The sequence below is a fragment of the Hypomesus transpacificus genome, chromosome 25, assembly GCF_021917145.1.
Source record: "Hypomesus transpacificus isolate Combined female chromosome 25, fHypTra1, whole genome shotgun sequence".
Classification (NCBI taxonomy): Eukaryota; Metazoa; Chordata; class Actinopteri; order Osmeriformes; family Osmeridae; genus Hypomesus; species Hypomesus transpacificus.
The window spans coordinates 2530105-2544294 of record NC_061084.1 but is presented as its reverse complement, the minus strand read 5'-3'; positions in this window follow the sequence as shown (position 1 = coordinate 2544294).

Below are 14190 nucleotides of genomic sequence, written 5' to 3'. Positions count from 1 at the left end.
GTCACCTCATAAAAGTAGAGGACGCATTGCGTTATTTGTTATGGAAAATTATCCCTAGTGAGCGGGCACTGTGAAGATAAAGTTATCACAATTATTTTATTGGTAGCCTAACACTGCATTGCGAGAGCAGGTTTCTTCTCTTTTGTGTTTTTCTGCAGACATTGAGAACTTGGGTTGGACATCTTTGAACAGTGCTAGTTCATGACTATACCATATCAAGCTTGATTGTCTATTCGCCTACCATTTAGTTAGCTGACGATTAGCAGTGTACGATATTTTGTGTTAACCGGGTTCATTGGAAGATTAGATTGATACTTTATTGCTCCAGAAGTAAATGAAGGAAGTGGAAAGCCACATGAATATGGATAACAGTGTATTTCTTCAATAGAAAGTGCTTACAAAAAAACGGTTGTATGTGACGGTCATGTAAATTAGTAGTGTAGGGAGTGGATGTGGGATCAGTGCAAGTGTAGAGAATCATTACAAACTAAAAGGCAAACAGTGATGATGTTCCTGCTAGTAATGGAGAGACCCAGCTTGTTAGGGCACAGCTTATTAAGGACCAAGGCACAGGTCACAGGTGTGCCCCTGCAGCAATCACAGCTCCTCTACCTGCCTGCCATCCTGCAACAGAACCAAAGACACAGAAACAGAAAACAGGGAGAGGAGACCCAAACAATACACAGAGCCAACAATCTAACATGGTTTATTTCCTACATCAGAACAGGCATAACCTCCTGACCACTACAAGTCATTCAGGTAATGGTAATGTCCTATTGATTCATACAGCTGTGAACAGTATCCTTTCTGAAGTAGAGCCATGGCTTGTGTTTGCTGACCATGGCAGTGTTTAACAGCGTTCAACTCAAATTAAAAGCAGTAGGCCTACATCTTACACAGCAGAAATAAAAATGTATTTCACGTCATCTGCAAGTCCCAGTGTGCCATTCCAATCAGCCCTTGGCCCAGCAGCAGCAGCTTGGGTAGGCCTGGTTGCACAGTGAAACCCACCTGTAAGGTTGCTGCCAGAAGGTGACCTGAGAAGGAGTTGGGCCTTTAGGACATCATAGATGATTTGTATAGTATAAGGACAACATTGTGTGAATGTGAGGACAGCCGATGAACCTTTATTTATTGTATTTCACTTTTGTAGGTCTATACAAGGAAGATGACCGCTCAACAAATTGGCATCACAATATATTGGCACGAGAACCTGTCACTTCATAACTGCTACCTCCAATCACTGTACACACTGTCCTGTCACTGTCACTCTGTCCTGTCACTGCATACTGTCCTGTCACTGTACATACTGTCTTGTCACTAAACATACTGTCCTGTTACTGTACATACTGTCCTGTCACTGAACATACTGTCCTGTCACTGCATACTGTCCTGTCACTGTACATACTGTCCTGTCACTGCATACTGTCCTGTCACTATACATACTGTCCGGTCACTGTACATAGTGTCTTGTCACTGTACATACTGTCCTGTCACTGTACATACTGTCCTGTCACTGTACATAGTGTCTTGTCACTGTATATACTGCCCTGTCACTGTACATACTGTCCTGTCACTGTACATACTGTCCTGTCACTGTAGGCTACATATACGCTGGCACCTTACTGTCATGTTTTTTAACATGGCATCATGGTCCTGGGGAAACTCTGTTTCGTTTGTACGACCATATGTAATTGAAAATGACAATAAAATACACTTGAAATGAATAGTAACAACAGTTGTATTTTGCCACCAACTGAGTTTGCGCATTGCCTCTTACATTAAGGAATGTTGGCAGTGAAACCAAATCGCGCACAATACTGAGGCAGCGCAATCGCAGTGCAAGGAAAGTTCACAAAGCTTCAAGCCAGACAACCAGCCAGTCTGATATTACTGCATTTATTTGTCTCTAGTCTGCACCCCTTTTTAGGATTGCAATTGTGACCACCAACTTCATACTAATAGCTAACTAGCTAACCAACATTGCATTTGTTAGTAGCTCGCATGAGCATCCTTTGACCTACTTGGCTTACGTATTAGTTGTTACAATTGTTGTCATAATTTCCCATCGGAGATTCAAGCAAGCAGACTTTAATTTTGGAAAACCAGACGCTGATTGTGCCAAACCAGGCGTTAATTTCGTGTGGTTTGCTAGACACGTCTCAAAGTTTGAGACGTAATTTACGTGTGTAAATGCAACGTGTCACGTGACACGCTTCAATTCGAGGCGAAAAAGACGCCGACTTTGTATGGAAGTCGGCGTTTTTTACGCGTGGTTGAGACGAGGCCGTGTCAAACAAGACGCAAAAGACGCCGACTTTGCATGCCAAGTCGGCGTTAATTACGCGTGCTAACACACGGGGGCGTCTTAATACTTGCCCACTAGGCCTTCCATACCAGAGCGTACTGTCACGCCGGTGTGATAGGAACGCGTCCTTAGAACGTCCAGTTTTCTTTATTACGTCACAATAGAGAGTTCAACATTAGCCTACGTGTATATTATGAACATAAGTCTCAATTTACTGTATATTTTGAGAAAGTTTACCTTTATTATCTATATGAAAACGTTTAGACAATGATTTTTAGCTAATGTAAGCTAACAGCTAACCCAAAATAACTCACGCTTTACTCACGTCACCTAGTAAACCATAATATTACCCGTTTTCCTTGACTTGGCTATCAGTGTCAACACATTTTACTATTGTATAACCAACCAGAGATCGAAATAATAGATATACATTTACAAATATACATCTAAAACATCCGACACTCGATTTGTTCTTCGTCTCGTTTACATGCGGCCATCTTGGATGTGTTCCGGCAACAAAGATGAACTTTGATGATGTCCCACTTGACACCGTACACCTCAGTATTTTCTCGTGAGAAGAGTAGGTTATCTCGTTGACCCTTTGACACCCACAATGCATTGAGTACTGATCAAAACAAAAAACATGGCAGCCCACATGATCGGTTATAGCCAAGTTAGCTTGTTGACAGCTTCACTATGATCCTATATCATATCCGATCACTATGGATTCACTTATGTGAATATTTAAAATTTGGAACAGTATTGACAGTAATAGGTTATACCCTCAATTCTCAACAACCTATAAAAAACCCACACAAACACGTTTCTTCATTTTTACCACGGTATCCTTGAACTCGTTTCAGGTACATGTCCGGGAAAGGGTACAATCACATCACTCATTTTACTTATCAAGGAATATAATTAGCACAAACATTGAGCCATAAAACATATCACATCAAAATAATTCAAAACCTTGATGCTGAGTAGGGGTAGGCAAGGCTTCTGTCAATATTCCATCAAAGATGTATATCATGTTTGAGTTGTGTGATGTACTAACTATTTTTAGGACATGATCCTTTACACAGGATCCACTATGGACATCCGGTATCATGATGGGCTTGGGATTTCTGGGTCTGTTGTCTTGACAAGTCAACTGGCATTTATTGTCATCATATACTTACATTACACAATAAACAAAACAACATTCTTCCAGGACCTAGACATAACCTAGACAACTACTAAGGAGAATTAGGTAAATACAATTGGTCCAACAAGACAAGATTACATTTGTGACAAATGCCCCAAGACACAAAGAGGTGGGGATCCTTCAAGTTCAAGTCTTTTATTGTAAGATGGACAGAACACCACAAGGTGCCTTCTTAGACATCCGGTGCGCCTAAGAGATGGCTGCGCCGACAAGAGCTTTTTGTTTGTAGTTTCACTTATTTAAACTCAGCATAGATGTAAATTATGTTCCGTGTACTTATATGTTATGTTATGCCAGGTGCTTGCGTTGTCTTGTCTTAAGAATTTCAGTGCCCAGTCTAACCTTGTGTTGTTCTGTGCATCTGACAAATAAAAGACTTGAACTTGAGGTCAGACTGGGCACTGAAACTCTTAGGACAAGACAACACAAAGCAACCTGGCATAACATATAAGTACACAGAACATAGATTTCATCTATGATAAGCTAAAATATAAGGAACCTTCTAAATATACAGATAATATAAAAAATTTGAATGTAAACATAACATCCTAATACCATGTGTGGACATCAGTTATTGAGGTAGCAGCCATATGCAAAAATATTGAGTGAAGTCTGAGGGTGTACAAGTGCTTGTGGGGTGCATGGGTTTGTCCACAATGCGTGTGGCTTTGCGGATGCAGCGTTAGGTATGTTTGTGAGGGAGGGAAGGAAGAGAGACCCTGACTATCTTCTCGGCTGTCCTCACCATCCTCTGCAGAGTTGCAGTTTGAAGCGGTGCAGTTCCAAAACCAGGCTGTGATGCAGCTCCTCGGGAAGCTCTCTATAGTCCCTCTATGTAATGTGGTGAAGATGTGGGATGCCAGATGGTCTTTCAGCCACTGCTGGTACATTAAGGAATTAGATGCTCGACGGTTTAGTTGATGTTCAGCAGGGATGGGTCGCTTTGTGCTGACTTTACTTGCTCTGCACACCTGAGAGAAGGCCATGTAGTACTATACATGCACAATTTGTACAGCAGTGCAACCCTCTTTCAACATTTTCTGTCTCTTGGTACGGGGCCTGTGCAGGCCAACATTCACCTGTAAAATTAGAAAGGGAGATGTTCAATAGATAGAAAACGGTCAACAGCACGCAGTCAAGTGGTATGACAAGAGATGTGTTCATTACCCTATGAAATATTACAGTCATACATTACTGTATTGTCATTTCAATAGGCTGTTTTATTGAATAAGCAAGAAATCAGGTTTATTCTACATGTCGTCCATCAAGTAGCCCTAGTCTAGGTTTTCCAAACGAATTACACTTGCCTCATTTTTGCAATACTTGAACTGTGGCCTGACAATACATGAGGAATAATAAATGTTCCATCAACACGGAAATGAATGGCAGTAGATGGTAGCAAGAGATCACAAAACATAGCCATCAATTTAGAATGGATGTCTGCTTTATTATGTTTACTCTAATTAGACTAAACATAGCAAGTTACTACGAGCTAGCTAGCAAAAACATCAGATCGTGGAAATCAACAACAGACATGCTTTCATCTCAATATCATGCCACAGGTATGTGTATAATTTGTATAAATAATCTACTCACCAGAAAGTTGTCCCAGAAAAGTAGACGCCAACCAAAAAGCTTGATCGCTCTTGGTCAAGGGGTCTGGGAGTCCTTTTCAAGTCTCGCCTCTATGGCTCAACTTGGTTAGCCTGACGTTGTCATACTCATAATTCTAGTCAGAATATGAGTCTGAGAACTCTCCGTTGGGCTTTGACTACAGGGCGTGTTTCAAACGAGCCTGGAAAACAAATGCCTCTTCGCTCAATTGGATAGATCTACAACCAATCAGAGCAACAGAGTATGTGACGTATGTTAAGCACCGCATAGTTGTTGTCAACAGAACTAAACTACAAGCAGACTTGAAGTATGCCTGAAGAATGAATACAAACGATTTTTGCCGGTGTTGTAAAATTAATTTAAGGGTAGGGAGAGTACTTGTTCACACGGTCAACCTTTTTGAGCTAAACAATAAAGGGCAATGCATATACGAAAAAGTTCTCCGTTTAGGATTACAACTCCATCGGGGCCAGCTGATAAATTAAACTTTTACCTAATCCCGTAGGAAGGACGGCAAAAACATATTTTCCATTGACAAATGCCTTGATTGCGTCTCTCTGTTCCTCTTTCAAAATTATTGTTGTGTCTTCTAAAACAGACTCGATGGCAGAATCATAACATCCCAGATCTCCAGCGGTAGCCATGTTTGTTCAAAACGAATTCAACTTAAACGCTCTTTTGTGACGTGGGTGATTACGTTACTGTTGATCATCTGTCCATCATCGTATAAAGCCCGCCCTGGCAATTTCATTGGTTCGCCCAGATTCTGGTTTTCTGTAGTTGGTCCCCAATACGAGACCCTCCAGACCCAATTTCCCGAACAAATTTCTTTTGGGCGGGGAGAAGTTGGGCTGGCAGCCAGGCTACAACTTGGTTGACATTGTTGATAATATACAAGGCTGTGTTACGTTGTTTGTGTGGCCAGATTATAACAAGTACAAAATAATGCAGGTGCATCTAGACAGACTAACGTGCTAGAATTGTAATGCATCGTTTTTTTTTCTTACTTATTTTGTGAACACAGGCTGTGTTGCCAACTCAGTAGGTTTAGGAGATGGAAGCCAGGTAGAGAAAACAACGATGCATAGCAATCAAGTTAGACTGACTGGATGTATCTGAATTCTTGCGTATTTGTTATAATCCAACCACACAAACAACGTAACATAGCCTAGTAAATTAGCAACAGCTAACTTGTTGATTCAACTCTTTACTACACTACGAGCTAGCTAGTTTGGCAAAAACATTACCTCGTGAAATACAACAGTTCATGCTTTCATCTCAGTATCGTGCAAAATAAATATGGGTGGTATAATTTGAGTAATACAAATACTTCAGTCACCAGAATCATAGCATAAATGCCGCCAGTCCCCTGACGCGGAAGAAATACGTAAGGAGAAGCAAATACAACAAAACAACCAATGAATGGAGAAGTCGTCACTAATACGGGATGCAAACTAGGTCAATTTCAAATGCGAACCGAGAAATGCTGACATTGTCTGGAAATTCGATTTGAAAACGTCATAATCAATTTCTGGAACGTTGAAATTAATAAAAACTGCCACGCCAAAAGAACTCACGCTGTGGGGGCAGTCAAGACATTTAGAACGTACGTTTGAAAGGGTTAAATACCAGAATGAGCTGGAAAGACTGAATATTGTAAACAATGAAACACATTTTATATATGTTTAATGGTGGTCTGCACCTGTAATATTTACACTTTTCCACTGCATGAGGCCGGCTCAACTCAATCCAAATGTGCTTGCCTTGTTTGATTTTCCATTAGGCAAATAGATACCTAGTACCTGATTCAATTTTAATACCACCTTCGTTGATGTTCCAAGCGAGCTGCAGCAGCAAAATTTCACCCAATCCAATAGGCCTATGTCTATATGTGTGACACATGTCACACATGGTGGTGGAGACATAACACAAGTTTGTCTTCAGTCTGTGTTAGTGTTAGCCAGGTTGTCATCCTAACATGGCATAGACATAAAGTGCCTGCCCGTCTGATTGGCCTGAAACTAATCCCCTCCGCCTCGTCGTCCCATCCAACACCACCTTTGTGTTTTTCCTAAACCCAGTATTTGTACTTACTCAAGCATTGTGGCTGACAACATAATTACCTTTGGCTGCCGCAGACAAACAAATCGAAACTGCAATTGGAACGCACCCATTTTTGACAATGCCATCAATGGTTTGCAGTGTTTTGAGTAAATTCTTATTTAATTTTTTGTGATAATTGTTTACTTCGTCCATAAGACAACTTAAAGACAGACAACGAGAGAAAAGAAATGGAGTGAGAGAGGGATAGAGAGAATGGCCAAAACTGAGGTCAGATAAATTAGGACACATTTTCTCATTTTTGTTTCCTCTGTCTAAGGCCTCATAATGCTATTGAGGAGACAATTGTTTAACAATTATAGTTAGCCTAAGCAATATGCCGTGAGAGGGAGTGCTGTTCTACTGAATATCAGCACGGCTGTGATTTGGTTGTCGCCACGAAGCCGCAGACAGGGTGAATATCATCGTGCTGATATTCTGAAAACATCACAAGCAGGAGTGTCTGATGACAAGATCACAAATACAAATACATATCTTTTCAATCTAATGTACTCGTCCAGGAAACGTTCAGTAAACGTAAAGTCAATAGAATATTGTTAATAATGTCCAGTGAGGGACTACCACTATGCCCTCTACCTCAGTTCCTGGAAATGACTTAAGGACGCCTCATTAGGTTTATATCTAACACAATAACAATTAGGGCATTTGCTAGATGGAGGGAGTAGATATAGGATCATTTAATAAGGAGATCAGAGTACATCCACCATCTGGTTCTAAATGGTAAGTAATTTATACAGAGAAGGAAGGGAAGTTAAAATGGTCCAGTGATGATACAAGAAAAAGACCAGAGCGAAAAAAAAAGAAAAAAATGGCTGAGAGAAAGGGAGAGATAAATTGTGTCTGTGTGCGCGTGTGTGTGCTGTACCCTTGACTTCAGTATGGCTCATTAATCCTGGTTAACCTCTGGACCCATACTTTTGTAATAACTGAAGAAATGTACTTTTCAGGGCAAAGTTCACATTTATTTAATTTATTTAACAAGCCCAGAGAATATAATTTACTTCGATAGGCAGCTGTGTTCTTTATTAATTTAAGTACAATATCGGATTAGAAAAATACATTGTATTTCCAATATAAAAGGCAAAGCCTATCCAATAAATTATAAATTGATTAAAAGTTAGAATAAAACACAAGGCTAAAGGCAAAAGAGAAATACACAGAAGTGATGTGAAATAGGAACAAAAAGAGAAAGAAGCAGCAGTCAGTAGTGATTTGTGTCCTCCCTTACTGAGTTTACAGCACTGAGAGGGTGTGTGTGTGTGTGTCAGAGGCTCAATGTTGAGTGCTAATGGACCGTTGCTTGCCTGGCGGTAAGCAGGCATCATGGGTAATTGCAGCTCTACAGTGTAACAGCTCTGCAATGGAGCCACAATTCGTATTCGATCACCAAGGCTCCGATTGGGCAAGCTACCACGTGATAGGGGCTGACAGAGGACTCACTCGACAATTGGCAGTGCGCTATTATTAAATCTGTAAACAACGGTGACAAACAACAATGAAAGCTTAAAACCGATTTTGGTGTCTGTTTTTCTGCAAATTTATTGCCAGTAATTTCTTAGTTGACTGCTCCTGACATGTCATACTGCTGACATGGTTTCCAGACCAACTAATTAGGGTTTTTTTTGGAGACAATTTTACGCTAGTCCCCAATTTGCTGCAGAACTAGAGTATTAATTTTGAGGAGAGCTTGTATTCAAAGGATAGAGATAGTCAAAGACAACTGATGGAGGAGTACTCTCCATCTCTTCTTCTCCTCTTCCCTTCATTGTTGATGTCTCCTTTCTGTGAACCATGTGTGTGTTGCCAGGCGACTGGGTTGCCTGGGAGCAAGGTTTTGATGAACAGTCACAGTGTAATGGGAGGAGCCCTTCCAAGACACCAAGCACAGGATGGAGACTCACATACACAAGCTCACAGAGAACCACACACACCCCCAATCACGTAATTCATCACTCACACAAATACTTATAGATATACTATATACAACAGCACACGCCTGTATCCCAAAACATTCAACCGCAACTAAATCGTCTGCTGTGGGGCCTCACTGATCAATGGTAGTGAAAGGCAATTTAACAAGCTATGGCACAGTCAAGCAAACATTTACCATCCACTGCATGGAGAGCCAACATTTGTGATTTAGATACCCTACTTGAAATACAATACCATTTCTAAACTACATATGCCTTGCAACCAAATTGCATTATTCAAATGCATAGTGTTTACACCTTGGCTAAATGCTTACATGATCTAATTCTGTCAGACGGTGCCGCATGGAGGGAGAGAGAAGTGTGTGTCACTATATCTCTCTGTGTGAATGCTCTGTCTCACTGTCATATCACTGCACAAGCCCCTTTCACTACACTCTTACTCCAAATGGGTATACATAGACTACACTTTTAATGGCTGTTAAATTAATCAACATGAAAACGTCATACTGTGATGTGACAGTAACCGTGAAAATAACCTTGATTATTTTTTAAGTCAACCATTTATTATTCCAAATGAACCAATATTACACTGCATTACCTTATGTAAGTGAGTGGTGTATGGGAGGATGTGAGTGCATGCTTGCGTGAGTGAGTGAGTAGAGAGGCAAGTGGTGTGAAAGTTCTCAGCTTGATCTCTTACAGGTATGCTCAGTGACTTGCAGATGAGCGTTTGGTAAATGTACTGTAAACTTGGCAAACAAGCATATGGAAAACAAACAGTGCACAACACTAACCAGCGATGTGTGAAAGTTGCTAATTGAAATAACATTTATTTAAACATCCTGACAGTATGTGTGTTAGTGAACGTGTGCATTTGTTCGTGTTTGATGAGTGCAAGTGGGAATTGGGAGTATGTGCGTGTGTTTAAGTGATTGTCTGTGTTTTGTGTACCTGTATGTGTGTGTGGGTGTGTGCATGCGTGTGTGTGTGTGACGACACCTGATACATGTTATTGCCTGGATATAGGAGTGTGTAGTGCCTCAAACCACATATCCACCACCCCAAATGAAATGAACAAAAAATTAAGCTAGTGGAGAAATACGGCAAATACCATTTGGCTTCCTTAGCTGGAGGCACAGAAAAAAGATAGAAAAGGAGTGAGAGATAAAGCAACCAGAGAGAGAGGCAGAAATCATACTATTGCTCAGAGCTACTACCTCTGAGCATATTCTTAAACTGCAATTATTTTAAGCAGCTGCACCTAAGGGAAGGTCTAGTCAGCCTTGTCCACACATTTAAAATACTTTAATTTCTGTGAGACTATATAATACATTCAGCGTAATCTACAGTGTGGTGGTGTTTTATATCACACAATCAAGATGGACAATAGATCATTAGATTTAAGAAGAGAATTGGCAGTAGCATTAGCGATTAATTCAATAATTAAAAGCTAAGTTGATAAACAGATACTTACATACAATGTTCAACAAATGTATACTGTTAAACAAAATGTGACTTTCTTGCCTTGATTTCCCTCCTTCCTTTCTTTCTCTGTTGTATGGCAAGCCAGAGAGACCCAGGGCTGAGATGTACACAGTTCAGAAGACTGGAGACTAAAGGGCAATGAAAAACATTTTAATTACAAAACAAACAAAATAAACATTTAAGCTCAGGAATCTTCCAGGGAACCTTGCTCCACCCGGACCAGATGCTCAAGCCCGTGCATGAGGCATCAAAAGTATATTTTATGCGATAGGCCGCGTTGTAGGCCGGCTCTCCCTCCACCTCGAAGTGACTCCCTCTGAGGCCCTGTTGGCTCAGCTTTTGTGGCCCAGGCCACCGATTGCCAAAGGATTCGCAACTATGCAGCTCATTTGGAGAGCAGGAAGCGGAAGGTTTCTGAAAGGGATGGCACCCATCCTGGACTTGAGGAGACTTGAGCCGCTGTCCCTGGTGCTGGGAGGGGTCGGAAGGCATCGTCTCTTCAGGGCTGCCACACGCTTTTTTTCAAATGTTTAATTCCAACATCTGTCTTCCAGGGGTCATAGGCTTGTCACAGCAACAACTAGCTAAATCAATTGTACATATCAGAACAGACCTACCTGCAGTCTCTGAGTGTTGTATGTGTTAATCTGTGTTGTCTTTGTATCATACCAGCTGAGTAACAGAATGCATGTTATATAAACCGTCTGTGATCTGACATGTTCCAACTCCACATTTCAGAGTGAGAAAGTTTTAGAGTTTTGCACATGCAACTCATTTCACATGTATATATTGTACTAAGAAGCAAATCATGGAATTTGCTTTAATTAACTTTAGTTCAAAGTAAAGGGAAAAAGTGAAGGACAAAAAAAATGTCTCTTACTGATGACGATGTATTCATGTTCTATCAAGCATTCAATGGGAACATGACATTTCCAAAATGTAAGCCTACCTGTGAGAACAAGGGGTGACCAAAATTGTTAAATTTATGAACATGGGCCTATGGAAGGCTCGTAACCCGTCGGTGCATTATTTAATACATTTACCCCAAATATTTCAAGATGTATGTCTTACTTCAACAAAGCCTTTCTCTGATTGTCCAACTCCTAAATTGTTGTAATATCATGACTTTATGTATCTTAGTCTGATACATAATTGAGTTACAACACTGGCCTATTCCTAGGAAAAACTAGCGTACAAACTTGAAAAGGAAGCTAATGCCCAACAAGTTCCTTTTTTTTTGCCGACTACAATTCAGTAATGCATATTTGCATTTTATTTGACATCAGACTGGTTGCTATGTTGGCTATTAAAAGCAGAATTATGTCAGACATTTCAAAATCATTATAATTTAATTAGATTTCAACTGTCATTGTTTCCATTTGTGGATGGGATCATGCATGTATCATGCATGTATGCACAAATGGTTTACAGTGCATGGTACCCTGACTACAAATATTAGAGGGGGAACAAGAGGGAACTACAGAGGGTACAATTTCTGGGGAAATTGTGGGGTGTGCTTGTGTAACGAGTGTCTAACTTTAACACCGCTACAGAGAATAATAATGATGATCAATGGGAGATGTATCAGAATATCTGGTTCTTCGGAAAGATGGTACTGTTTGCACTACAGAATGAAACACACAGAACACGTTGGCTATATTTCAGAGGTAATAGAATTGTTTTTGTTATTGTTTTTGATATTTTGTTTCTTTATTACCTCTGTTTTATTTTTTCCCTTCTCATGGAAAAAAACACATTTACCAACCAAACAACAATTGCAATTGACTTAATGACAATAACACAAAAATAGTAACTCCCCAAATCAATATGAAAGTGTCAATAAATTGTTCTCCCTGATTCCCTTAAGTTTTATCTATTTATTCTTATTAGCTTGTGGCTTATTTTTGCTTTTAAAATATCTATGGGATTATCACTATATTATATTGATTTGGTTGTGGGACTCTTATTTTGGAAAACGGGCTTGACTTTTTGGATATTATTTTACTCTAATTAAATGAGAGGATTATTGATTTTGATTGAAAGTACAAGTATAAAAAACAACAAATATATGAATACACAAGTCAAGTAGTAGAACAACTAATTCTAAAAAATCCCTCACTCCAACCTCATCTCTAAATCACAGCATATACAAAACACAGTGCTGCGGCGTGAACTCACGCGCACTCAAAGATTTTGTGAGTCTTTCAAAACAACAAACAACACAGAAAATGATCAGTCCGGGTCCAAGTGTCTGGCTCCAGGGTAGTCACAAAACAAATCAAATAGAATCAGGCTCTTGTCCTACCAGTCGTAGCAAGGCTCTTTCTGCTTGATCTCTCAGGCAGCCAGCAGATTGTTGGCCACAGTAGCTAGCAACCCGTAGATGACTCGGTAAGGCTCTCCAGTTCACACCACTCCAACACTGGTACTCAAAGAAACGATCGGGTGTAGCAGGCGAAATCCAAGTTCGCTCGCTGGATTCTCCCCAAGGAATGTAGAAAAATGTAGAAGAAAAGAAAAAAAGGACACAGCTGAGGCAGCTAACAGTTCTCCAACCGTACTGTAGCAGAGCTTCTTCGGCTAGCCCACCGTAAAAACAAACCACTTCAGGAAAATAAGAAAACAAGAAAAATAACAAATATTCTCTCAATCGATACTCATTCACAAAACAATAACATATATTACTAGCTAACCAAATCAATATCTTCGTCTCTTTCTTTCTTCTCAGTAAAATGCTATTTGTTTTTCTTTCTTTCTGGTCCCTCGTCTCTCGTCTCCCTCTAGTTCGGTTAGCCTTCCTTTCTCCGCGCGAGAGCGCGCGAGACCCCAAACCTTCCCGCTTGGACACCGAAAGATGCACATTCACAGCAAGTTATCCCAACATAAAAACATGAAACAAATATGAACATGGATCCACAGCATCAACCTGGGACAAAACCACACCGGCATCACTTTTCTTAATCAACAAATAAATAATAGTTCTTGTATATTACTTTTGTGAATATAATAGTTATTTATTTGTAACTCTTTATAAATAATTTTATTTTACATTTAATTAATTTGTGCCCTGTAACCCTGGGTTACACTTGCGTTGGTTGCAGATGATCCGTTTTTTTACTTAAATTTTACAACTAATATTTCTGTATATTTTACATAAAAATACATACTTATTATTTATGAAGTTTGCATAGATTTAAAAGCATACGTTTGTTGCTGCTCATTTACAATTAAAAAAACTAAGAGTGAAGTGTGGAATGAAATGGCGGTCTTCTCATTTCCCCTGCAAGAGGGACGGGTGATCGGCTATATAACAGCCTCATAGTTGAAAAGTTGCATCAAAATGAAGAAATTGGGCAATCCGGTGTCAAAATGGTCCTAACCTCTATGACTTAAACGTCCCTTAGGTTTTTCCCTTCTGGTGATATTTTCAACCATTTTTAGCCTACTCATATCGCATTCATTCATTAATAAAGAACCCCTTTTGAAACAAGCTTATTCTAACATTGTTGTCACTGGGAATGTAT